This window comes from Bubalus kerabau, chromosome 16 (assembly GCF_029407905.1).
Source record: "Bubalus kerabau isolate K-KA32 ecotype Philippines breed swamp buffalo chromosome 16, PCC_UOA_SB_1v2, whole genome shotgun sequence".
NCBI classification, from domain to species: Eukaryota; Metazoa; Chordata; class Mammalia; order Artiodactyla; family Bovidae; genus Bubalus; species Bubalus kerabau.
Window position 1 is genome coordinate 12,450,513 of NC_073639.1, and position 27,676 is coordinate 12,478,188.

Genomic DNA, 27,676 nt, shown 5'->3' on the forward strand with positions numbered 1-27,676 from the left:
CCTCACTAAGTATGTTGTCCAAGTTTTAAATTATTCTATACCCTTTAGAAGCAAAATATAACATGGGAAATTGTAAATCTTTCAAAGATATATTTTCTCTACTAACTCAAGTGGGTTTGGGATCGTGGAGTTCATTTGTCTATATTAGCTCTTCCCTGGTGGCTCAGTTGGTTAAGAAACTTCCAGCAATGCAGGAGACCTGGGTTTGAAACCTGGGTTGGGAAGATCCCCTGGAAAAGGAAATGGCAACCCACTCCAGTATTCTTGCCTGGAGAATCCCATGGACAGAGGAGCCTGGTGGGTGCAAGAGTCAGACGCAGCTGAGTGACTAAAGCACCACCACCACCAGCTCTGTAATTAAGCAGGACACCTAGGACATGGCTGGGTTATTTGTGTAGTGCAAAAATTGGAAGTATTTTATAAGCTAGAAAAAAAATCTAAATAAGGTATTTCAAACTTAGATTAAATCGCTCTCATTGTTTGCATATAGCAATCCAAGCAAGTTCTTACCACAGGACGTGGTTCAGTTCAGTCGCTCAGTTGTGTCCGACTCTTTGTGACCCCATGAATCACAGCACACCAGGCCTCCCTGTCCATCACCAACTCCCGGAGTTCACTCAAACTCACGTCCATCGAGTTGGTGATGCCATCCAGCCATCGTATCCTCTGTCGTCCCTTTCTCCTCCTGCCCCCAATCCCTCCCAGCATCAGAGTCTTTTCCAATGAGTCAACTCTTCGCATGAGGTGGCCAAAGTACTGGAGTTTCAGCTTTAGCATCATTCCTTCCAAAGAACACCCAGGACTGATCTCCTTTAGAATGGACTGGTTGGATCTCCTTGCAGTCCAAGGGACTCTCAACAGTCTTCTCCAACACCACAGTTCAAAAGCATCAGGTATATTTATTAAAAACACTTCAACTTTCTGAGATAAAAGCTATTCAGAACACTGGATAACCATAGGGACTTCATTTTTTTTTATTTGAAACCTATTTATGAGAAATAGAAAAGGCCTCAGCAGAAATTACACAATTAATATTTTAGGAGGTCTGGGGTTCACCCAGTCAGCAGTAATGTAAGGTGGCTGGGTCATAAGTCAGAAGTATGCTTGGATTCCATAATTGTAAGCGTTACCTCTGACATAGTAGAATAATTCAACTGGCAACACAGAATCAAATGAAAATACTCAAACAATTTAAAAGAGAAATAAATTAAACCTAATATGAAAGGTCAAAAGCACTCCATTAAAATTTATATGTGTGAATCCTCTAAAGTGAAGCTAAATAAATATCTATATAAAGGGTTTTAAAATGCCACTGTCATTTCTATTGTCAAATTTCTTAGTTTAGCATTTGAAATATTAATAAAATGTGCGGGTCTAGGTTTTGCATAATATCACTGCAGAACATTGTGGAAATCTCCAACTTCTGAGCCATTTCCCCTCCTTCCTTTCACATTTCTATCCCTCAGTCCCACTCCACCTTCCCAACCCCTATAACTACTTACTTGTGCTTTGCAGGGCTTCCCTGGTGGCTCAGCTAGTAAAGAATCCACCTGCAATACAGGAGACTTGGGTTCAATCCCTGGGTTGGGAAGATCCCCTGGAGAAGGGAACAGCTACCCACTCCAGTATTCTGGCCTGGAGAATCCCATGGACTGTGTAGTCCATGGAGTCACAAAGAGTCAGACCGGCATGAAAACTCTTAGTTGTGGCATGTGGGATCTAGTTCTCGACCAGGGTCCCCTGCATTGGGAGTGTAGACTACTGGGGCAGTAGGCTTGGGCAGTGCCCCCCGAGAACTGTATAATTTCTTGTGGTGTATAATTATCAAGTCATAAGTGTAGAGGTTATATATGCTTATGCACTAGGCATCTAGCACCCAGCATGTATCTGGCACAAAGAAGTGTAATGAATATTGGTTGAATGGATGAATGCATACATGGATGAATGAATGAATGAAAATTAAGAGCAGTAAACAGTTATTACTGAGAGCCACCGTAATCAAGACCAGGTTTCTCTTGTGGCTCAGACAATACAGAATCGGCCTGCACTATGGGAGGCCCAGGTTCTAGTCCTGGGTTGGGAAGATCCCCTGGAGAAGGGGATGGCTAACCCCTCCAGTATTCTTGCCTAGAGAATTCCAGGGACAGAGGAGCCTGATGGGCTACAGTCCATAAGGTTGGACAGAACTGAGTGACTAACACACACATACACATGGCCAAGACCATGGTAAACAGCATTTATTTATTGATCATCAAGTATTTATTGAGTACTTGTTTTGTATGAGGCAGTATATTAGGCCCTGGAGACGTGAAGGAAAGATAAATGATACTATCGCTGCCCTGTTGCGATATGAATATAATCCAGTGCAGGACACAGAGGATTATGTGTCCTTGCTGAGTCGCTACAGTTGCGTCCGACTCTGTGACCCAACGGACTGTAGCCCAACAGGCTCCTCTGTCCATGGGATTCTCCAAGCAAGAATACTGGAGTGGGTAGCCATTTTCTTCTCCAAGGGATCTTCCCAATCTAGGGATCGAACCTGGGTCTTCCACATCACAGACAGATTCTTTTCCATCAGAGCCACCAGGGAAGCTCCCAGCGCAAAATAATAAGATTTGTGATGGGGGAGGACAGCATGCCCTGGGTGCCCAGAGGTGTGCCATCAGACCCAAACTGGAAATGTCATGAAATGTATTTGTAAAATGTGATATATAAATTGATGTCTGAGGGAAGAATGGGATTAACCTCAGTGAAACCAGATGTGTGGGGAGAGGAAAAAAGAATAGGCATGTCTGATATGACCGAGGAAGACAGTGGGGGTAACATCCTTTGTGGACTTGTGGGTCATGTTGGAAAGTCTGGGCTTGTCCCATGGGCTTTGAGGAAATGTTCTGGGTAGGAAACCCAGAAGTTTTAATGCAGATTATGTCTTTGTTTTGTGCTGCTTTCAGCCTATCAACAACCAGTTTTTGTGGCTGGACCAGCCCTTGTGGTTCTTATTATAATTGTAAGATGCCTTTCAGCATCACCACAAGGAAACTGAAAAAAATGACGGTTTATTACTTATGGAACTGGAAAATTACATAGCACACAGGGGCCACAGAGCGAGATTGCTGGTAGAGACAGTGTGTGTGGATCTGGGGTTCAGCTTTTGCTGGGGTGGAGGATGGGGGCCTGCAGTTTTGTGGGTTCACTCAATATTGGTGAATCTGAAACATACAAGCCAGAATTTAAAGTGTGAGTAAAGAAAAAAAAATTAATGGCCCAAATGGCAAACTAGCAAAATCAATCAATATCTCTAAAGCAAGGAGCCTCGGTGGTGATGGTGGCCCAGCTCTTTATCTAGTTGTATGGCTATGCCAAAGCCTTTCACTGTGTGGATGACAACAAACTGTGGAAAATTCTTCAAGAGATGGGAATACCAGACCACCTGACCTGCATTCTGAGAAATCTGTATGCAGGTCAAGAAGCAACAGTTAGAACTGAACATGGAACAACAGACTGGTTCCAAATTGGGAAAGGAGTACATCAAAGCTGTATATTGTCACCCTGCAGAGTACATCATGCAAAATGCCAGGCTGGATGAAGCATAAGCTGGAATCAAGATTGCCAGGAGAAATAACAATAATCTCAGACAGGCAGATGACACCACCCTTATGGCAGAATGTGAAGAAAAACTAAGGAGTCTCTTGATGAAAATGAAAGAGGAGAGTGAAAAAGTTGGCTTATAATTCAACATTCAGAAATGAAGATTATGGCATCCAGTCCCATCACTTCAGGGCAAATAGGTGGGGAAATATTGGAAACAATGACAGACATTATTTTTTTGGTCTCCAAAATCACTGCAGATGGTGACTGCAGCCATGAAATTAAAAGACACTTGCTACTTGGAAGAAAAGCTATGACCAAGCTAGACAGCATATTAAAAAGCAGACATTACTTTGCCAACAAAGGTCTGTCTAGTCAAGGCTGTGGTTTTTCCAGTAGTCATATATGGATGTGTGTTGGACTATAAAGAAAGCTGAGCATCGAAGAATCGATGCTTTTGAACTGTGGTGTTGGAGAAGACTCTTGAGAGTCCCTTGGACTGCAAGGAGATCCAACCAGTCCATCCTAAAGGAGATCAGTCCTTGGTGTTCATTGGAAGGACTGATGTTGAAGCTGAAACTCCAATCCTTTGGCCACCTGATGTGAAGAGCTGACTCATTTGAAAAGACCCTGATGCTGGGAAAGATTGAGGGCAGAACAAGGGGACGACAGAGGATGAGATGGTTGATGGCATCACTGACTCAATGTACATGAGTTTGAGTAAACTCCGGGAGTTGGTGATGGACGGGGAGGCCTGGTGTGCTGCAGTCCATGAGGTTGCAAAAAGTTGCACACGACTGAGCGACTGAACTGAACTGAACTGATGGCTACTGATGTTTTTGTTCAAAATATCCTTAGCGGATGCTTCATTGAAATAAATCTCTTGTCAATCAAAGTTTAAATCAGGCACTTACATTATAAAAAAGAAAAAAAAATGGTCAGGGCTTAAGCTATAGTGTTTGATTATTAAAAAATACAAAACAAAACTGTATGGCTTTAATGACTTGCTTCCAAAGAATAGAGATGGGAAGGGCAAACATTGTGGTACCCAAGAGATGAAGCTTACCATCATCAGTGATGTCACGTGGCACCAGATACTGCTTGACAATGTGTGATGAGAAGAGCACCTTTATGGTATTATTTCCAAAACACTCATCACCCTAGTCTGATAAGACAATCATCAGACAGATCCAAATTGAGGGAAATTCTATAAAATCCTTGACAGTACTGCTCAAAGCTCTGAACGTCATAAAAAAACACAAAAGATTTGAGATCTGAAGGAGACAACAAATAAATGCAACATGTTATCCCAGACTAGTTTCAGGAGCAGAAAGAGAACATTAATGGAAAAACTAGTGAAATTCAAATAAAGTCTAAAGTTTTGTTACTATTAACAGACCAATGTTGGTTTCTTAAATTTGACAAATATTCCATGATGATGGAAGGTGATAACAGCAAGGAAACTGAAACTAGGTGAGGGGAGCTCAGGAACTTTCTGTACTTTCTTTGTAACTTTTCTGTAAATCTAAAATTATTCCAAAATTTAAAAATGTATTTTGAAAAGGTTATTTTTAAAGAATGAAAAATAATTTATGGCTAAGTTTTGATTGATTTGCAAATAATACTTGGGAAATAAATTTAAACTCTATACTATACAAAAAGTCTTTTAAATTGATATGGAAAAGACAAATAACTGAGTAGAAACATAAGCAAATAATATTATGTATAAGGAATTTCCTAGAAGAGCTAGTTCCATGACCAGCTAAATATACTCAACCTCACTGGTAGTCAGGGACATGCAAATTAAAAGAATGATGAGATATCTCTTTCACTTATTAGGTTGTTAAAAACTAAAAAGTGGTAATATCTGGTGCATGTGGGGATTCCAAGAACATGGCATTCTTCTATATTGCTGCTGGAAATTTTGTTATATTCCTTATGGAATTCTTTTTGGCAATATATTAGAATATAATATGCATACATTTTCCTAGCAAGTGGACTCCCAGAAAATGATTCCATAAAAATAGGAGTTATTATAAAGTAAAAATGCATTTTTCAGGGGTGTAGCAAAAAATACTGAAATGAAAATCTATAACATAGGAATGATGAAAAGCTGAGGTACCTCAACACCATGGTTTCAGAAATGACCATTATGAGTGAATTAGAAATAAATTTGGAAGGCTTTTCAGAGTGTGTTATTCAATAACAAGAGGAATATATGAAAAAATATATAAGATATATAAAATATGATTGCATTTATAATTTAATAGTGATACACATAACCTATATATTCACACAAGCTATCTATATATTATTTATTAATTCTGATAGTCTCAAGGGAATGCAAAAGAAGAAATACCTTTTATTTTTCTCCACTAAAGGACAGACAGACTTTCCTGGATAGTTATTGTCTCTGGATTACATACTGATCCCAGATCTCTTGGCTGTTCCAGCCATTTTTTAAGATAATAAAAAATGCAGTCTAACCTAATATCAAAACTTCAATCTTTCAGCCAGTTCAAATCTTCTCCCTCACCGCTAGCTCAGGCTGGATTCTTGTGTCTGCAAAGCAATAGTGAGGAGGGTGAGAAGGGAGCGCGTGTGTAATGATGCTGTAGTGTCATCTATTTCACACTCTTCTTCGGTCTTGTTCTTGCCTGTCTTCCTCACTTTTTATTGCTGCTTCTGATTCTTCTAGTGTCAGAGCAGGGAGGAGAGATGAGAGACAACCAGGCAAAAGCTTTGCTGTCTGGAGTTCTTTCTTGGCTTTTACATGCTGTTCGTTATAACAGACATCCAGCTGCTGCTAGCTGCTCGTGAGAATGCACTGTAGATTCTCCAGTGGCACCCCTACCCCAAGCCCCCTGGTGCCATGGCTTTTCATATTCCACCTTTTCCTAATTTGAGTGATATGCTTTTGATCTGTGTGTGTGTGTATGTGTGTATGCTCAATCGTGTCCAACTTTTTAACCCCATGGACTGTAGCCCACCAGCTTCCTCTGCCCATGGAATTCTCCAGGCAAGAATACTGGTGTGGGTTGCCATTTCCTCCTCCAAGGGATCTTTCCAACCGAGGGATCAAACCCACATCTCTTGTGGTCTCTTGCATTGGCAGATAGATTCTTTACCACTAGCACCACTTGGGAGAGTATTTTCTCTTAGTTATTTTCCAAGAGATTTATACTTTGGGTTCTTTCCTTCTGCCAGACACGCTGAAAGGGAAATCCTTTCAGATTTAGTCTACTTACATTTATGGCATCACTTGTGGAAACTGTACCCACTTGCCCCCAAATCCATGGAAATGTATTTCACTCCTGTGTCAGTCTTCTCTCCTTTCCCCCCATCTCAGGGGAATTCTAGGGGCTTCTGTTTTTATAGTGCATTCTCACAAACTCTTATAGGAGTATATCATATTCTCAGAATTCTTTTGTAATAGAAGTAGATGTGGTACTGGTTGGGCTGATGAGTTTCCTTGGGTCAATACCCATCCAATCAGAAAGTAACATGGCAGAATCTTCTTATGCAGCCTCCTTTAATATTCCCAAGGATTTTATTGCTGCCCTCCTCTTGCACTTCCCACTATTGCACTTGGATTGGTACCTGGAAAAATAGCATCCCTTCCTCTATTAGGAAGAGAAAATGCTGGCTCACTCTCAAGCTAACATTCGTATAAAGATTCACACATAGGTTCAAGTTGGAGGGGGTGACTAAGGTTCAGAGGCCCAATTTTGTTCATTTTTTTAATAAGTGATCTCTCTTTAAAAATGTTGAGTGTTTTGACGCTTATCATTCATCATCTGTATAGAATTTCAGCCCACTCTGAGTACAGGAACTATCCCATTTAACATCCTATTACACAAAAATATGTGCATAATAATATGAATATGGAAAAAAGTAACAAGCAAATCATTAGTATTGATTTCCAGGATGGAAGATGGAGAGGTGAGAAAAAAGAAAACAAGTAAATATACAATGAAGACGTAGTTTTACAACAATCTCTAAGTACACATTTTGACTGTGTGGTTATATAAATGGGGAGAGATGAAAGAAAGGAAGGCCAGAAGCAAAATGTTTATAGTGGTTATTGCAGGATGGTGTGATTTCAGATGATTTATATTTGCTTCTCTATGTTGTTCTTTGTGATAGTAGTTGAAATACTATTATACGATCTGGTAAAAACTATAGAGCTGCATTTTTGCAAAATACACATTTTGGAAAGCTTAAAATGAAACAGATATCTTACTTTTAGAACTTTTCAGAGCTGGGTGATATATTAATTGGCAATCCCCAGGTGGAGGTAGTGATAAAGAACTTGCCTGTCAGTGCAGGAGACATAAGAGTTGCAGGTTCGATCCCTGGGTCAGGAAGATCCCTTGGAGGAGGGCATGGCAGTCCACTCCACTATTCTTGCCTGGAGACAGAGGAGCCTGGTGGGCTACAGTCCATAGAGTTACACAGAGTTGGACATGACTGAAGTGACTTAACACACGCACAAGAGTATTTGCTGGGGCTATAGAATTTCCCCTTTTCAGTATGACCAGTCTTTAAGAAAAATGCTCTGTCAATAGTTGTCAAAGAAAGGTTATTTTGATATTATATCTAAGTCATTGTGTTCTATGAGTTTAGGAATTTCTGTTTTTTTTTTTTCTTACATATCTTTTAGGTAATATGTGCAGAAATTTCAGTGATGTGCATATTGTTCCCTTTTCTCCAATTACAGTGTAAACTCCATGAGATTAAGAATCTTGATGGACATAATTATTAGTATAGGTCCCCAGTTAGAATAGTACCTGACACAATAGGTAATCAATAAATGTTTGCTCTGTGAATAAATGGATGATTTTTCTATATTATTCTTATATTCTGTTTTGTGTTCATTTTGCTTAACAGTTTTAGTGTGGCATTGTTTGGTCACCGAGTGAGTCGTTTTTAGGGTTTGGATTCTTGTCAAATGTCTCTTCAGAAAGACTAACAATTCATACATTACCACCAGTTGTGTACAAGAATATTCATTTCTTCCCATCCTGGCCATCTTGGGGGTAGTTTCATACTTTTTTATTATTTCTAATCTGATAGACTAAAATGATTTCACCGCACTGTTTTGAATTGTCTTATTCAGTTACTAGTAAGAATGAATCCTTTCTCATAGGTGTATATGCTATTCGAATTTCTTCCTTTTTGAATGGTCCATTTGAGTCATTTGCTACTTTGCTTAATTTATGTGATGGTCTTTTTTCTTGATAATTTAGCTATGTTTTTATATACTAAGAATAATAGCTCTTTTTCTGTCAGAATTCCAGGTGCATTTCCCTCAAATTTGATGTTTATTTTAAAATTTAGATGGTGTAGGTGTTTTGAAGTAAGCATATCTCTCAGTTCCCTCCAGTCTATTCTTTATAGTTCTTTGGTGTTTCTAACCTGATACAGATTCTTTTTTATATTTTGGTGATTACTTCAGTTTCTTATTTATTTTTTTCCCGTGGTTCATCTCTTGGTTGGCTGGTGTAGGCCTTCAAATAATATTTATAGAAAAAATATCTAATATTCAAGATTCTGAACTGTAGCATTGAGAGAATCTTTCCTTTGTGTTTACATATGACCTACAATTTGGCTGCACACCAAAATCTTGGGCTACAGTTATTTTCTCTAAAAACTCTGCAGATGCTGTGTCATTTCATTTTAGCACTTAATATTTAGTAGAAAAATTCTGAAGTCACTTTGATTCCCTTCTGCCAAACTATTTCAACTGGGATGGTTACTGAGTCTTTATTTGTCTCTGAAATTTAAAAATTTCATTGACATATAGTATGTATGTTTTCTTCTGCATTAATTTTGGGGGTTGGTAAGCCTTATAGATATATAGATTCAAGCATGTCTATAGATCAGGAAAGTTATTTTTAATGTAATTATTCATTTTTATTCAGATTTTCCCTAGTATATTTTTAGGAACACATAGATGTCTGTGTGTCTGTGTGCTAAGTCGCTTCAGTTGTGTCTGACTCTGTGACTGTGTGGACTGTAGCCCGCCAGTCTTCTCTGACCAGGCAAAAACACTGGAATGGGTTGCCATGCCCTCCTCCAGGGGATTTTCCCAACCCAGGGATCAAACCCGTATCTCTATGTCTCCCGCATTGGCAGATGAGTTCTTTACTACTAGTGCCACCTGGGAAGACCACATAGATGTCTGTTGAATACCAATATTTTGAGTCTTTCTGCTTATTCAGAAACGTTCTCCCTTTAGTCCTCTACATGGTGAATTCAAATTTTCTATAGTGCTGGTTTTACTGTACATTGCTCTTGATGCATATTTCAATTCTGTGAGTTAATTTTTTTCAGTTTCTCTTAACTCACCTGATCTTTTTTCTTCTTTTTTTCAGCCTGTTGCTTTATCATTTTATTTTTCATCTCTGGTTTCAGAACCCATTTTTTCTTTGATTTTTTATGTGATCACAAAGCTGATATATTTAAAAATTTGACTTTTGTTTTCAACAGTAAGTTATTTTGGCAAAGTACCTCTCTGACTCTCTATACTCACATACATTTATTTCTTTATCTATTTATACCTCTTTAAAATTATCCAAAAGGCTATTATTCATGGATAGTAATTGCTTATAAAGAATTTAATAGGTTCTCATTGTCTAAAGTGTACCATTGAAATACTTTATCATATCTTGCTGTTTTTGACTGGTGGACTATACTTAACCAGTGATCGAACAGACTAAAGTCAACTGAGAGGGAATTAAAATGATAGGAAGTTCAACAACTTTATTATAAGGATTTTTGTCTGTACCTAACAAAAGAACTTCCTCATAGAGCATTTTTGTCTTTATAATGAATCTGCTCTGTTGGGAACTGGCTTCCAGATGACACTGTTTTTTTTCCTCCTGGCTCTCAGCCTTATACCCACATCAGCCTTCCTAGTACGGCCGCTGTTCCACCCGCCTGCTGATGGTGCAGCTCTAGTGCAGTCTCCGAAGGCCATTCAATCCCTAGTGGCAGACGGCCATCTAAACGGGCGCTCCATATTGGTCATGCCTTGTCCATGAATCCACTATTTCCTCTTCACAGTTGAGTGGTGTTAGTGGGTTTCTGCATGGGTTGTCTTCCTTCCTGTTGATTCTGAACTTTTGAAGCAGCAGAATTTGGGCATCATCTCTCAATTCCCATCTTCAATATGATCCCAAGAACCAGACATCCTGGATTGTGAAGTCAAGTGGGCCTTTGGAAGCATCACTATGAACAAAGCTAGTGGAGGTAATGGAATTCCAGTTAGGCTGTTTCAAATCCTGAAAGATGACGCTGTGAAAGTGCTGCACTCAATATGCCAGCCAATATGGAAAACTCAGCAGTGGCCACAGGACTGGAAAAGGTCAGTTTTCATTCCAATCCCAAAGAAAGGCAATGCCAAAGAATACTCAAGCTACCACACAATTGCACTCATCTCACACGCTAAAGTAATGCTTAAAATTCTCCAAGCCAGGCTTCAGCAATACTTGAACCATGAACTTCCAGATGTTCAAGCTCATATTAGAAAAGGCAGAGGAACCAGAGATCAAATTGCCGACATCTGCTGGATCATCGAAAAAGCAAGAGAGTTCTAGAAATACATCTATTTTGCTTTATTGACTATGCCAAAGCCTTTGACTGTGCAGATCACAATAAACTGTGGAAAATTCTTCAAGAGATGGGAATACCAGACCACCTGATGTGTCTCTTGAGAAACCGATATGCAGGTCAGGAAGCAATAGTTAGAACTGGACATGGAACAACAGACTGGTTCCAAATAGGAAAAGGAGTACGTCAAGGCTGTATATTGTCACCCTGATTATTTAACTTATATGTAGCGTACATCATGAGAAATGCTGGGATTGAGGAAGCACAAGCTGGAATCAAGATTGCCGGGAGAAATATCAATAACCTCAGATATGCAGCTGACACCACCCTTATGGCAGAAAGTGAAGAGGAACTAAAGAGCCTCTTGATGAAAGTGAAAGAGGAGAGTGAAAAAGTTGGCTTAAAGCTCAACATTCAGAAAACAAAGATCATGGCATCCGGTCGCATCACTTCATGGCAAATAGATGGGGAAACATTGGAAACAGTGGCTGACTATTTTTCTGGGCCCCAAAATCACTGCAGATGGTGACTGCAGCCATGAAATTCAAAGACGCTTACTCCTTGAAAGGAAAGTTATGACCAACCTAGACAGCATATTCAAAAGCAGAGACATTACTTTGCCAACAAAGGTCCGTCTAGTCAAGGCTATGGTTTTTCCTGTGGTCATGTATGGATGTGAGAGTTGGGCTAAAGAAAGCTGAGCACTGAGGAATCGATGCTTTTGAACTGTGGTGTTGGAGAAGACTCTTGAGAGTCCCTTGGACTGCAAGGAGATCCAACCGGTCCATCCTAAAGGAGATCAGTCCTGGGATCAGTCCTGGGTGTTCATTTGAAGGACTGATATTAAAGCTGAAATTCCAATACTTTGGCCACCTGATGTGAAGAGCTGACTCATTTGAAAAAACCCTGATGCTGGGAAAGATTGAGGGCAGGAGGAGAAGGGGATGACAGAGGATGAGATGGTTGGATGGCATCACCGACTCAATGGACATGGGTTTGGGTGAACTCCAGGAGTTGGTGATGGACAGGGAGGCCTGGCGTGCTGTGGTTCATGGGATTGCAAAGAGTCAGACACAACTGAGCTGAACTCAGTCTGAACTGAACTGAACTGATACTATATATTGTACTAGCAACTGTTGTCATGTTGGTGGGCCTTCACATTACTGCTGGCTTTCCACCTGTTTTTTATTTTGTTTTTTCAGTCACTTAATCTTTTCAGTAGGAATCTGGAGTAATGAACACTTAAATACTATTCATGTTACTAGGAATTCTGTTTTTTAACAGCTAGATTACTGCAGCTTCTTCTCCAATATCTGATAAGAGTTTTTCACCATCCTGATTAACTTTAGAATCATGAAAGTTGGCTTTATTCATCAAATACTGAATATTTATTATGTTTCAGACACTCAAAGGATACCAACAGGAATTTAGATAAATATCCTTTTTTCAAGATAGTCACCTTCTAGATGCTGGAAAGCAAGTAAACACCTATTAGTAGTTTATAACATAAACCATCAATAAAAATATGACATCTTTTTCATCTTAGGGAACTAGAATGCAAAAGTAGGAAGTCAAGAGATATGTGGAGTAACAGGAAAGTTTGGCCTTAGAGTACAAAATGAAGCAGGGCAAAGGCTAACAGAGTTTTGCCAACACATTGCACTGCTGATAACAAACACTCTCTTCCAACAACACAAGAGATGATTCTGCACATGGACATCACCAGATGGTCAATACTGAAATCACATTGATTATATTCTTTGCCGCCGAATATGGAGAAACTGCTACATTCAGCAAAAAAAATGACCTGGAGCAGACTGTAGCACAGATCATTGGCTCCTTATTGCTAAAATCAGGCTCAAATTGAATAAAGTAGGGAAAAGCATTAGGCCATTCAGGTATGATTTAAATCAAATCTCTTATGATTATACAGTGGAGGTGACGAATAGATTCAAGGAATTAAATCTGATAGAGTGCCTGAAGACCTATTTATTGATGGAGTTTATATTAATGCACAGGAAGTGGTGACCAAAACCATCCCCAAGAAAAAGAAATGCAAGAAGGCAAAGTGGTTATCTGAGGAGGCCTTATATATAGCTGAGAAAGGAAGAGAAGTAAAAGGCAGAAGAGAAAGGGAAAGATACACCCACCTGAATGCTGAGTTCCAGAGAATAGCAAGAAGAGATAAGAAAGCCTTCTTAAGTGAACAGTGCAAAGAAATAGAGGAAAACAATAGAATGGGAAGGACTAGAGGTCTCCTCAAGAGAATTAGAGATACCAAGGGAAATTTCATTCAAAGTTGGGAACAATAAAGGACAGAATCGACAAGGAGCTACAACAGAAGCGGAAGAGATTAAGAAGAGGTGGTGAGAATGCACAGAAGGACTGTACAAAGAAGTTCTTAATGACCTGGGCAACCACAATGGTATGGTCACTTACCTAGAGCCAGACATCCTGGAGTGTGAAGTCAAGTGGGCCTTAGGAAGCATTACTACAGACAAAGCTCGTGGAGGTGATGGAATTCCAGCTGACCTATTTCACATCCTAAAAGATGATGATGTTAAAGTGTTGCATCAGTATCCAAGCAAATTTGAAAAACTCAGCAGTGACCACAGGACTGGAAAAGGTCAGTTTTCTTTCCTACCCCAAAGAAGGGCGATGCCAAAGAATGTTCAAATGACCACACAATTGCACTCATTTCACATGCTGGCAAGGTAGTGCTCAAAATCCTCCAAGCTAAGCTTCAACAGTGAGTGAACTGAGAACTTCCAGATGTAGAAAGTGGATTTAGAAAAGGCAGAGGAACCAGAGATTAAATTGCCAGCATCCACTGGATCATAGAAAAAGCAAGGAAATTTCCCCAAAACATCTACTTCTGCTTCATTGACTATGCTAAAGCCTTTGACTGTGTGAATTACAACAAACTGTGGACAATTCTTAAAAAGAAGGGAATGGCTGACTACCTTACCCACCTCCTGAGAAACCTGTGTGCAAGTCAAGAAGCAACAGTTAGTTCTGGACATGAATCAATGGACTGGTTTGAAATTGGGAAAGGAGTATGTCAAGGCTGTATATTGTCACCCTGCTTATTTAACTTACATACAGAATACATCATGCTAAATGCCAGGCTGTATGCAGCACAAGCTGGAATCAAGATTGCTGGGAGAAATATCAACAACCTCATATATGCAGATGACACCATCTTTAGGGAGAAAGTGAAGAGGAACTAAAGAGCCTCTTCATGAAAGTGAAAGAGGAGAGTGAAAAAGCTGGCTTAAAACTCGAAATTCAAAAAACTAAGATCATGGCATCCAGTCCTATCACTTCATGGCAGATAGATGGGGGAAAAGTGGAAACTCTCAGATTTCATATTCTTGGGCTCCAAAATCAATGTGGATGGTGACTGCAGCCACAGAATTAAAATACACTTGCTCCCTGGAAGAAAAACTAATGACAAACCTAGACAGCATATTAAAAAGCAGAGCACTTTGCCATCAAAGGTCTGTATAGTCAAAGCCACAGTTTTTCCAGTAGTCATGTGTGGATGTGAGAGTTGGACTACAAAGACAACTGAGTGCTGAAGAATTGATGCTTTTGAACCACGGTGCCAGAGAAGACTCTTAGGAGTCCTTTGGACTGTAAGGAGATCCATCCAGTCAATCCAAAATAATATCAATGCTGAAAATTCACTGGAAGGACTGATGCCGAAGCTTAAGCTCCAATACTTTGGCCACCTGATGCAAAGAGCCAACTCATTAGAGAAAACCCTGATGCTGAGAAAGATTGAAGGCAGTAGGAAATGGGGATGACAGAGGATGAGATGGTTGGATGGCATCACTGTCTCTATAAACATGAGTTTGAACAAACTCAGAGAGATAGTGAAGGACAGGGAAGCCTGGTGTGCTGCAGTTCATTGGGTTGCAGAGAGTCAAACACGACTTGGCGACTGAATAACAACAACAATGTAATGAGATTAGTTCAGTCACTCAGGTAATAGGAAAAATAAGCAACCCCTTGCGAGGGCATGCTAGAGGATGTAAGTGTTAATCAAACAGATTTGATGGAAACGTGGAGGCTTTTCTTTTGGACAAACCAGGGAGGACAGGAGAGAGTCATTGCCAGCAGAAGTAATAGCCAATGCAGAAGCCCCAAGTGTGAAAGTGAAAGAACTTCAAGGATCTCATGCAAAATAAATCTAGATAGATTTTTATCTTCTAAATGTGGATAACTATGCAACAGAATCACCATAGGAAAAAAAACTCAGTGGCATAGACCAGGATAGCACTCTGGGTTGTTATTTCAGTGTTCTGTGTCTTTCTATGTCATGTCCCATGATACCATGTAATTTTGTTGAATATTTGTATTATTCAGGGCGTGTATGTCTGAGATAGTCTTCTACTCTTTTAATAGAGGTGTGCTGTGCTGTGTGCTCAGTCGCTTCGGCCGTGTCAGACTGTTTGTGATCCCAGGGACTGTAGCCTGCTAGGTTCCTCTGAGAAATAGTATCAAAGGAAGGAATTAATATTGATTTGATTTGAATTTTCTTACAGCAGCCCACTCCAGTATTCTTGCCTGGAGAATCCCATGGACAAAGGAGCCTGGTGGGCTACAGTCCATGGGGTCGTAAAGAGTCAGACACGACTGAGCGACTAACACACACGCACACTGACCCTAGCTGGATTCCTTTCATTTCTTACCTTTTTTCCCCCTAAATATATACATGCCATCTGCACAAAAACCTGTCCCATAATTTTATCTTGAGATTAATGTCAACATTTCTGTGGTTTTTGAAATTCATCCTTAAAACACGGGAACAAGGCACCTTTTGCCTACCTTAGTCTTTTTGTTCCTTTTTAAGTCTGTATGGCTTCTAAATGTTAATTCAAGATAGTGTGTATTCATATCTGATGATGCTTTTAGCCATCTCTAATTCAGTCATCTGGATCTGAGTATTTAAACTATTTTTATGTACTTAAATATTTCAATTTCTTCTCAGTTATCTTAAGCTTCAATTTACTATATCTAACAGGAAATTGTTTTTAATTCTTCCTCGTTGAATATAGACAGAAGGTTTATATTATCTAAAAGACACTGACTCAAGCCTGCATTTGGCACTTCCCTGGCTTAAGTCATAAATATTCATGCAGACTTCTACAAGGGCAAGATGAAAAGTGTTTCCTCTCCAGGGATATCTCCCTTCATTGATAGTTGAGACCTTTCTCATTTAATCATTCTTTATTGTTATCTTGAATTCTTTACCTTTCAAATGGAAAGAAAGGTCATTAAAACAAAATTTCTTGAGGAAATTGCATTAGTACAGCTATGTTTGGATAAGGCAAGAGCTTATTAATTGGTTGTTCATTTAAACCAGCTTTCCCCAGAGAGGGTTTGGAAGGTCTGCTACATTGAGGCTATTGCCCTAGGTCAATTGAAAAGAAAGCAGCCTGTTCTTAGGATGGAGTGAGTTTCAAGAAGTGGTTGAGAAAAGAAGGTTCAGACAGAAGAATTTACATAGCCTGTAAGGCAATTTTTGCCACATTTTTAAAATCCTTCTGGCTCAAATGTTCAAATAAAAATTACATCCCAAAGTAAATGCTACTGAATCTCTGTTCACTATTTTGATCAGTCTACATTTTCTTCATTACAATGGATAAGGGAGTAAAACATCTTGAATTTATTTCCAAGCCACCACTTTAATTAGTATCACATTTACTATAACATAAAGTTTGAATTTTAACAAAAACCATGCCTTTAAAAGCTTTTATTTCTTGTGTATGGGGTATACAGTTGTTACTCAGATAATAAATAAGGACTATTTCTAAGTCTCTGGTAGCAGTTTTTGCCTTGCTGAGGTATGCTGCTGGTCATCTGCCTCCAAAGGCTAATCAGCTGGATTTTAAATATTGCTGTGTCTTTCTGCTTTTACAATATATTTGATTAGCCAATAAATATAGGTTCAGTATCTTTCCAAATTAGAGTTACTATGTTTGTGTTTGCCTTTACTAAGGCAAATTATTTTTTTCCTAATATTTTGATGAAAATATATTGTCTCCTTGTGAAAATTAAAGAAGTCAAATAAAGCTATGGAGATTGTTCTATGTTTTTCTAGAAAAAGTAGCAGGTATATGCACATGTTTCTGTATTTTTAACTTACAGAGCAATATATGATAGATGAGCACTTAAAATAACATTTCCCATTCTCTCTATTACATTCTACCTTCCCCTGTCCTGTTTCTCAGGAGCCAGAATTGTATTTATATTTTAGAGACTGAGAAAATTGAATATGTGTTTTTCTTCACTCATTTGAAAGGAATAAATCAAGTCCCAATCTTTATTTCTAGCCAGCTATCACTTGTGAAAGCTCTTCTCTCTATACCTGACTCTGATGGGTTTGGATTTAGGGCAATGGTGGCCTCATAAAATGAATTTGGAAGTGTTTCTTCCTCTTCAATTTTGGAATTGAATGATTGGTATTGATTGAGAATGATTGGTATGAATTCATTTTAAATGTTTTGTAGAATTCACCCATGAAGCCATCTTGTCTTGGTTTTTATTTGTTGGGAGATCTTTGATTACTGATTCAATCTCCTCCCTTGTTGTTGGTCTTTTCATATATTCCATTGCTTGATGATTCAGTCTTGATATGTTGTATTTTTCTAGGAAATTATCTATTTTTCTTTCTAAACATAGATGCAAAAGTCCTCAACAAAATGCTAGCAAACTGAATTCAACAGTACATTAGAGGAATCATACACCAAGCAAATCAGTCAACATCTGCAAATCAGTCTGTGCAGTACACCACATTAGCAGAGTGGACAGAAACCTTAAGATCATTTTAACAGATGTAGAAAAAACATTTGACAAAATTCTATATTTTTAATGATAAAAACTCTCAAGAAATTAGGTATTAAAGAAAGGTACCTCAATGTAATAAAGACCATCTATGGACAGGGAGGCCTGGTGTGCTGTGATTCATGGGGTCGCAAAGAGTTGGACATGACTGAGTGACTGATCTGATCTGATCTGATGACAAATCCACACATACCATCATGTTCTATGGTGAAAAATCTGAAGCCTTTTCTCTAAGATCAGAAAAAAGACAAAGATACCCATTCTCACCACTTCTATTCAATGTATTACTGGAAGTCCTAGTAATAGCAATTAGGCAGGATGAATAAAACACATCCAAATTGGAATAGAAGATGTAAAATTGTCCCTGTTTGCATATGACATAATCTTATATATAGGAAACCCTAAAGACATCATCAAAATTCTGTTAAAACTAATGAATGAATTTAGTAATATTGCAGGTTACAAAATCAGTATACAAAAATCAGTTGCATTTTGGTACATGAACAATGAACTATCCAAAAAAGAAATTAAGAAAACAATCCCATTCCAATAGCATCAAAAAATAATTAGGAAAATATTTAATCAAGGAGGTGAAAGATCTGTACTGAAAACTATAAGACAGCGATGAAAGAAATTGAAGAAGACATAAATAAATGAAAAGATATTATGTGCTCATGAATTGGGAGAAACCGTATTGTTAAAAATATACATCCTATCCAAAGAATTCTATCCTAGAGAATATATCTAGAATATATCCTAGAGATTCAGTGCAATTCCTATCAAAATTCTAATGACATTTTTCACTATAATAGAAAAAAAAAATTCCAAAATTTATATGGAACCACAAAAGACACTAAATAGCCAAAGCAATCTTGAAAAAGAGAAGCAAACCTGAAGGCATCACATAAACTAATTTCAAACTATGTTACAAAGCTAAGTGATCACAAAGTATAGTATTGATATACAAATAGACATACAGATCAATGGAGCAGAGGAGAAATATAAGAAATATAATAAATTCACACATTTACATTCAGTTGATTTTCAACAAAGGTGTCAAGAACATATAATGGAGAGAGGATAGTCTCTTCAATAAAAGATGTTGAGAAAACTTCCATATCCATGTGAATGAGATTGAACTTATATTGAGTTTGTCAAAAGCTTATTTGTGTTTTCCATAAGATGCTGCAGAAAAACGCAAACAAACTTTTGGCCAACCCAGTATAAAAATTGACTCAAAATGGGTTAAAAACTTAAATATAAGTAAGACCTGAAGCTGAAATATTCTGGAAGAAAACACAAGGGAAAAGTTTCTTGACATTGGTCTGGGCAATTATTGTTTTGGATATGATCCTGAAAACAAGGCAACGAAAGCAAACACAGACAAAGGATTGCATCAAACTAAAAAGCTTTTGCACAGCAAAGGAACAATTGACAAAGCGAAGTGACAACCTATCAAATGGAAGAAAGTATTTCTAAACTATGCATTTAAGAAGGGTTTAATAGCCAAAATATATGAAGAACTCAATTCAGTGGCAAGAAAATAACCTGATTTAAAAATGGGTAAAGGACCCAAATAGACATCTTCCCAAGATATACAGATGACTAATAAGTACAAGGAACCAGAGATCAAATTGCCATCATCCGCTGGATCATGGAAAAAGCAAGAGAGTTCCAGAAAAACATCTATTTCTGCTTTATTGACTATGCAAATGGAGAAGGCAATGGCACCCCACTCCAGTACTCTTGCCTGGAAAATCCCATGGACGGAGGAGCCTGGTAGGCTGCAGTCCATGGGGTTGCTACGAGTCGGACACGACTGAGCGACTTCATTTTCACTTTCATGCACTGGAGAAGGAAATGGCAACCCACTCCAGTGTTCTTGCCTGGAGAATCCCAGGGACAGTGGAGTGTGATGGGCTGCCGTCTATGGGGTCACACAGAGTCGGACATGACTGAAGTGACTTAGCAGTAGCAGCAGCAGACTATGCAAAAGCCTTTGACTGTGTGGATCACAACAAACTGTGGAAAATTCTTCAAGAGGTGAATACCAGACCACCTGACCTGCCTCCTGAGAAATCTGTATGGAGGTCAAAAAGCAATAGTTAGAATTGGACATGAAACAACAGACTGGTTCCAAATAGGGAAAGGAGTACATCAAGGCTGTATATTGTCACCCTGCTTATTTAACTTATATGCAGAGTACATCATGAGAAATGCTGGGCTGGAAGAAGCACAAACTTGAATCAAGATTGCCAGGAGAAATAACAATCTTAGATATGCAGATGACACCACCCTTATGGCAGAAAGTGAAGAAGAACTAAAGAGCCTCTTGATGAAATTGAAAGAAGAGAGTGAAGAGGTTGGCTTAAAACTCAACATTCAGAAAACTAAGATCATAGCATCCAGTCCCATCACTTCAAGGCAAATAGATGGGGAAACAATGAAACAATGAGAGACTTTATATTTTTGGGCTCCAAAATCACTGCAGATGGTGACTGCAGCCATGAAATTAAAATATGCTTGTTCCTTAGAAGAAAGCTATGACTTACCTAGACAGCATACTAGAAAGCAGAGACATTACTTTGCCAACAAAGGTCTGTCTATTCAAAGCTATGGTTTTCTCCAATAGTCATGTATGGATGTAAGAGGATGACTGTAAAGAAAGCTGAGTATCAAAGAATTGATGCTTTTGAACTGTGGTGTTGGAGAAGATTCTTGAGAGTCCCTTGGACTGCAAGGAGATCCAACTTTAAAGGAGATTCCTTTAGGATTAAGTCAATCCTAAAGGAAATCAGTCCTGAATATTAATTGGAAGGTCTGATGATGAATCTGAAGCTCCAATACTTTGGCCACCTGATGCAAAGAACTGACTCCTTAGAAAAGACCGTGATGCTGGGAAAGACTGAAGGCAGGAGGAGAAGGGGACAACAGAGGATGAGATGGTTGAATGGCATCACTGGCTCAATGGACATGAGTTTGAGTAAGCTCCGTGAGTTGGTGATGGACAGAGAGGCCTGGCGTGCTGCAGTCCATGGGGTCGCAAAGATTTGGACATGACTGAGTGACTGAACTGATCTGAACAGATCAGAAACATGAACATCATTGACTTAAATTCTCTATAAACTTCCATTCTGCATAGGCTTCCTCCGTTCCCTGTGTTCCCTGTCTCTCTGAATGGCATCCCCATTCCCTGTGCTAGAGTCCCACCCTGGGACTCATTCTTTATCTCTTCCGCTTCCTGACTTCTCTAATACCTGCTCTTGATCTGTCTTCTTTCTGTCTCTCTCTATCATCCAGTCTCTGAATAACAACCAGCCACTACCTTAGTTCATAGGTGGTTTCTTTGGTTTCATCCTTGACCTTGATACAATCTATTCTCAAACTGGCTGCTCAAGTAATCTTTAAGACACATAAGCAAGATCCTGGTGCCCCCTTGTTTAAAACCTTCTCATATCCTCATGGTACTTAGAACAATGTCCGTTCCTCTTACCCTGACCTACCTAGCTTTATACAGCTTGCTTTTCCAGCCTCATCTTGCTCCTGTGGCATTTTCCCTAGTCTTCATGTGCATTTCGCTTCTTCTCACCTTAGGGCATATTGTTCTTTGAGAGTAGAGTGCTGAAGGCTTGCTCTGTTTGTTTTCAACTGAGGCATTCAAATTTCTTTCTGTTGTGGAAATGTTGTAGTCATTCGAGTGCCTTGAGTTCTCTCCTGGTGTCCTTGGCACAAACATGAAAATTGAAGTCTTGGTTTTTGTTTTTGTTTCTTAATCAGAGTTCTTATTTTTTGGCCTTGAAAGCACAAGCTCATTAGTGACTTTGAGTTCTTGAAATTACTAAAGGCAACAAAAGATCAGAGCTTTGAATGATATTCATACTCATGCCGTTGTATTGAGAGTTGTTTCCTGGCTTACTGCTGGATATTTTTCTTTATATCCCTTATTTGTTGCAGAGACTTGTTGCAATTGTTGTAAATGTTTATATCTACTTATTAGAGTGATTACTTTGCATTTATGTCTCAGCAGTGTGCATACTGTAACTCACGCAAACTGTTAGCTGTTAAAAACAACTGCTGGGCCTGAGTTAATTAAAACTACAGAGGAGGCTGAATCTTATTGTGGGTGTAGCATCAGGCTCTGTTTGGACAGGAGGTTTTATATGCTATGAAGTATAAAATAAAAAAGAAGAAGAAAAGCCTTACATCTGAATAGGGCCACATGCTTGGACCAGGGTTGCTAATTATTACACAACAGAATAGATGGTTCGTGTTTGATTATGTCTCCTTTTCATAAATGTATACTCCAGGAAGCCCTAGGCAGAATGTAGATTTTTGTGCCATTTCCAAATTTCTTTCTCTGTAGTCCTCCCCACTATTTGCACCCACCTATTTTTTTTTTTTTTCTCCTCAGTGAAGGACAATGTTAGCAGCATCAAGAGCACTTGAATTAATTTATTTTTCTATGTGTGTGCAGAATGGTTCAAGGTCCATAGTAAGGTGAATTTTTTCTCAGACCGTGCGTGCATTCCCTAACTGCAGAGATCACCCAAGGGCAAAGGTACCAATTCCTGCAAGCCACTGGGATCCTCCTCCTTTGCTCCCTTTAGAAAAAGTGTTGCTTAGTGCCTGAACCATGAGCTCTTTCTCTAACCCACATGGTCACAGGCAATTTTGACATACGCATTATGTGTAATGTGATATGGGCCATGTGCTCAGTCATGGCCGACTCTTTGCAACCCCATGGACTGCAGCCCGCCAGGCTCCTCTGTCCGTGGAATTCTCAAGGCAAGAATACTGGAGTGGGTTGCCATTTCCTTCTCCTGGGGATCTTCCTGACTCCAGAGATCAAACCCTCATCTCCTGTGTCTCCTGCATTGCAGGAGGATTTTTTGATTATTTACTTGCTGAGCCATCAGGGAAGCCCTGATGGGGCTTGATTAAGAGTTGGTATATGATAACAGGCAATTCTAGATCTACTTGGATCCACATTTATGATGATCAGTTGCTGACACATTTTCCAAAAATGGTAACATTATACTGTCCATGTTAAAATACTACCTTGGCCAAAAAGTTTATTTTTTTCCATAATGGAAAAAACTGAACAAACTTTTTGGTGAACTCAATATTATTTTAAAAATCCTAGTGTTTTATTTTAATGAGTCTGAAAATATTTCTTTTTATTCAAGGTATATTAAAGCTCATTCAGGTTTCTGTTGTAGGAAAATATTTTCTCTTCTATGTTCCCTTTCTCAATGAAAAAAAAAATAAGAGAATTATTCTGGATGATGAGAAGAATAAAAAATTTAAGGTATTTAATGGTTGTTAACTAATGGAATATAAGAATGTAGAGAAAATTTTCTGTTTCCCTGCTTGGGTGATTTTCCTATTTTCCTATTTGATGGACTGGTTAGATCTCCTTGTAGTCCAAAGGACTCTCAAGAGTCTTCTCCAACGCCACAGTTCAAAAGCATCAGTTCTTCGGCACTCAGCTTTCTTCACAGTCCAACTCTCACATCCATACATGACCACAGGTAAAACCATAGACTTAACTAGGTGGACTTTTGTTGGCAATGTACTGTCTCTGCTTTTTACTATGCTGTGTAGGTTGGTTATAACTTTCCTTCCAAGGAGTAACCCTCTTTTAATTTCATGGGTGCAATCACCATCTGCAGTGATTTTGGAGTCCTCAAAAATAAAGTCAGCCACTGTTTCCAATGTTTCCCCATCTATTTGCCATGAAGTGATGGGACTGGATGCCATGATCTTAGTTTTCTGAATGTTGAGCTTTAAGCCAACCTTTTCACTCTCCTCTTTCACTTTCATCAAGAGGCTCTTTAGTTCTTCTTCACTTTCTGCCATAAGGGTGGTGTCATCTGCATATCTGAGGTTATTGATATTTCTCCCAGCAATCTTGATTCCAGCTTGTGCTTCTTCCAGCCCAGCGTTTCTCATGATGTACTCTGCATATAAGTTAAATAAGCAGGGTGATAGTATACAGCCTTGATGTACTCCTTACACAGACTTAATTCCAGACTGGGGTTAGTTTGTAGATCATGGAGTTGGAGATGCCCACCAGGCAATTAGATAAGGGTTTAAGTAACAAGGGTGATTGCTTATCTCATCACCAGAATTGATCTCACTCATCTAATTTGCTAGGTCATAGACAGTCTTTCTTCCCTTTCCACCCTACATTCTTTTACCTACCCCAAGTTGTGCAGAGGATGACCTTTCCTGATATAAGAGAAGCTTTCTTTGGTCAAAGACCTATTTAGGAGTTATAGTCATCCATTAGAACCCTCAACACGTGTCTGGCGTTCAGAAGTCAAAGGAATCCATTTAGGTATAATTGTTTCAGGCACAATCCACAGGATCAGTTCACTTCAGTCGCTCAGTCGTGTCCGACTCTTTGCGACTCCATGAATCGCAGCACGCCAGGCCTCCCTGTCCATCACCAACTCCCGGATTTCACTCAGACTCACATCCATCGAGTCAGTGATGCCATCCAGCCATCTCACCCTTTGTCGTCCCCTTCTCCTCCTGATCCCTCCCAGCATCAGAGTCTTTTCCAATGAGTCAACTCTTTGCATGAGGTGGCCAAAGTACTGGAGTTTCAGCTTTAGCATTATTCCTTCCAAAGAAATCCCAGGGCTGATCTCCTTCAGAATGGACTGGTTGGATCTCCTTGCAGTCCAAGGGACTCTCAAGAGTCTTCTCCAACACCACAGTTCAAAAGCATCAATTCTTCGGCACTCAGCCTTCTTCACAGTCCAACTCTCACATACATACATGACCACAGGAAAAACCATAGCCTTGACTAGACAGACCTTTGTTGACAAAGGAATGTCTCTGCTTTTCAATATGCTATCTAGGGTGGTCATAACATTCCTTCCAAGGAGTAAGCATCTTTTAATTTCATGGCTGCAATCACTATCTGCAGTGATTTTGGAGCCCTAAAAAATAAAGTCTGACACTGTTTCCACTGTTTCCCCATCTATTTCCTATGAAGTGATGGGACCAGATGCCATGATCTTCGTTTTCTGAATGTTGAACTTTAAGCCAACTTTTTCACTGTCCACTTTCACTTTCATCAAGAGGCTTTTTAGTTCCTCTTCACATTCTGCCATAAGGGTGGTGTCAGCTGTATATCTGAGGTTATTGATATTTCTCCTGGCAATCTTGATTCCAGCTTGTGCTTCTTCCAGCCCACTTCCACAGGATAGTGAATGGCAAAAGAGAAACTCACAGACAGCAATCAGTCAACTCAGTTTATTAGCAGAAGAGGACATGAGAGCAGCGTGGGAGTGGATGTATCTAAGCTAATGCTTCGTCCCTCCTCTTTCCTCATGGGCTAATGTCAGGGTGGGTGCTATGGTTAGCAATCTGCTTAGGGCAAGCCATCATCTAGGTCACAGAAAATTGCAGTCAGTACTACGAAGGATAAATACATCTGTTGTGTGCATTATTAGCAGGTAACATTTCATTAAAGAATGGAGTTTTCATGGGATGACTGGTAGTGAGGAGAGTGGCACTTTCGAGGTGCATTACTGGAGATGCTACAAACATCAGACCTCAAAAACTGTGTTCAGCTATTGAAAAATGCATTGTAATGGAGGGAAGGGATTCGTAGAAAAATAGTAGGAAATATATTTATTCTATTAGAATAATTGAGTAAAAGGATAAGAAGTCACCAGAGATATATTAAAAATAAGCCAGTCTTACTGATTTGACTCATAGGATGTTTTTATTTTCTATTGAAGTTCTATCTTAAAAAGGAAGAATCTTTTATTATGAAAACTTAACACCATTAGAGTTGGCAATAAAACATATTTGAAGTGCATGGCTTATCTTTTTGATAAATGGAAAGTGTCTGTGCAATAATAGTGGGCTATTATGGTTATTATTATTGTTTTTGATATTTAATAGAGTGTGACACTTGGCTTCAAAATGCTTATCAATACATGTCTTTTAGATACATAAATCTCCTATTATGAATGCCATTAAATATTATGTATATATTTATATAGCTAGTAAGTGGAATTCAAAGAATTTTAAGAATCACAGCTGAGTCTTTTTAGAACCATTAGTTTAGTATCTTTGACATTTTTCATGGATTATGCAATTTATTTTTCCAACTGATTATTACAATATTTCATACTTTATTAATCTGTTCATTTTTAGTAACTGTTTTTCTGGTGATCACAGGCCTAACACCAATAAAATGTAAAATTGAAGTTCCCTGGTGGCTCAGAGGTTAAAGCGTCTGCCTGGAATGCGGGAGACCTGGGTTCGATCCCTGGGTCGGGAAGATCCCCTGGAGAAGGAAATGGCAACCCACTCCAGTACTCTTGCCTGGAGAATCCCATGGAGGGAGGAGCCTGGTGGGCTACAGTCCATGGGGTCGCAAAGAGTCGGACACGACTGAGCAACTCTACTTTCACTTCACTCTCTAATACTGGATTTTTTTTTAGCGCAAATATTGATGTTTGCATTTAACCAAATAAAAAACAAAAGTACTAATCATTTTCATATTTAACTTATATTTTAAATTCTAGGCAATTTCTCATTAATATATTTGTTACCCCTAAGAGGTTTCAGGTTGACTGATAAAAAAAACCCTGTTCTATGTTTATATATATGCATATATATGTATGTACATATATATTTAATTACAGAGATACCCTTGAGCCCATAAAACATGACAGCGAAGCAGGTCAATTTCTTAAACAACAGTATTTCATTCAGTACCTTGGTGGTTGTAATTAACGTTTCTGTTTAGTTCTAATTATAGTTTTTGTATCACAGCCATTATGCTAATGGTGTTATTCAGTAGTATGTGAGATTGCATTCATTATCACTGGTGAATTAAACCTTTATTAAAGAAAAATTCCCGCAGGCCTCATTCTGGAGTTAAGTAATTATTCATTTGGTTTTATCCTAGCAATTAGCTTATATACTGTAGCACTCATTATTGAGTTTCTATACCTCACTGAATGAGATTAACCCACCATGGTAAATAAATGCCTAACAACTCCCAAGCTCACAATGTGTTGCTTTTTAAGCATATTATTATGTAACAAAATAAGGAATCAGAATACACTGAAGCAGTATTCTGGCTTCCAACATATAATATACTTGCTGGGAAAACCATGTTAGGCATTTTGTCTTTAGTTCAGAATTTTTAAAACAAGTACTGTTGAAGCCCTCCAACGCTAAGTTCACCTTTGTGGGTGTATGTTTTCCTTTGTTTAATTCCATTCCATTACTTGCTTGCTTGTTGAATTATGTTACTATGCCTATTTGATGTTGATAAAAGCCTTTTTCAATAGCACAGACTCTAAATAGAACAACCAATTAGGTCTCCATTCCAAATGTATTTGGAGAGGCTAGATCATTGAAGTCTTTTAGCTGGATGAGATCCCTAACCATTCATTATAAATAATTAGACTTTCTTTGATCTATAGTTTTAGTAAAAATATTTTAAATTAACACTCTGCTTTTTACATTGCCATTCATGCCATTAAAAAGTCCAACTTTTCACTGTCCTATAGGAAGCCCACCCAAGTTTTCAAGTTTCCACATTCATTATCAGCTTAGGTTACCTTTTGAGATTAAGTGCCTGCGA

At 38.8% G+C, this 27,676-nt stretch overlaps 1 protein-coding gene across 1 annotated transcript in view; it reads left to right on the top strand.

The window, feature by feature from the left end:
- Window positions 1-27,676, top strand: part of LOC129630300 (IQ domain-containing protein M-like) — a 267,840-nt gene that overhangs the window by 169,617 nt on the left and 70,547 nt on the right. The window lies entirely within an intron of this gene.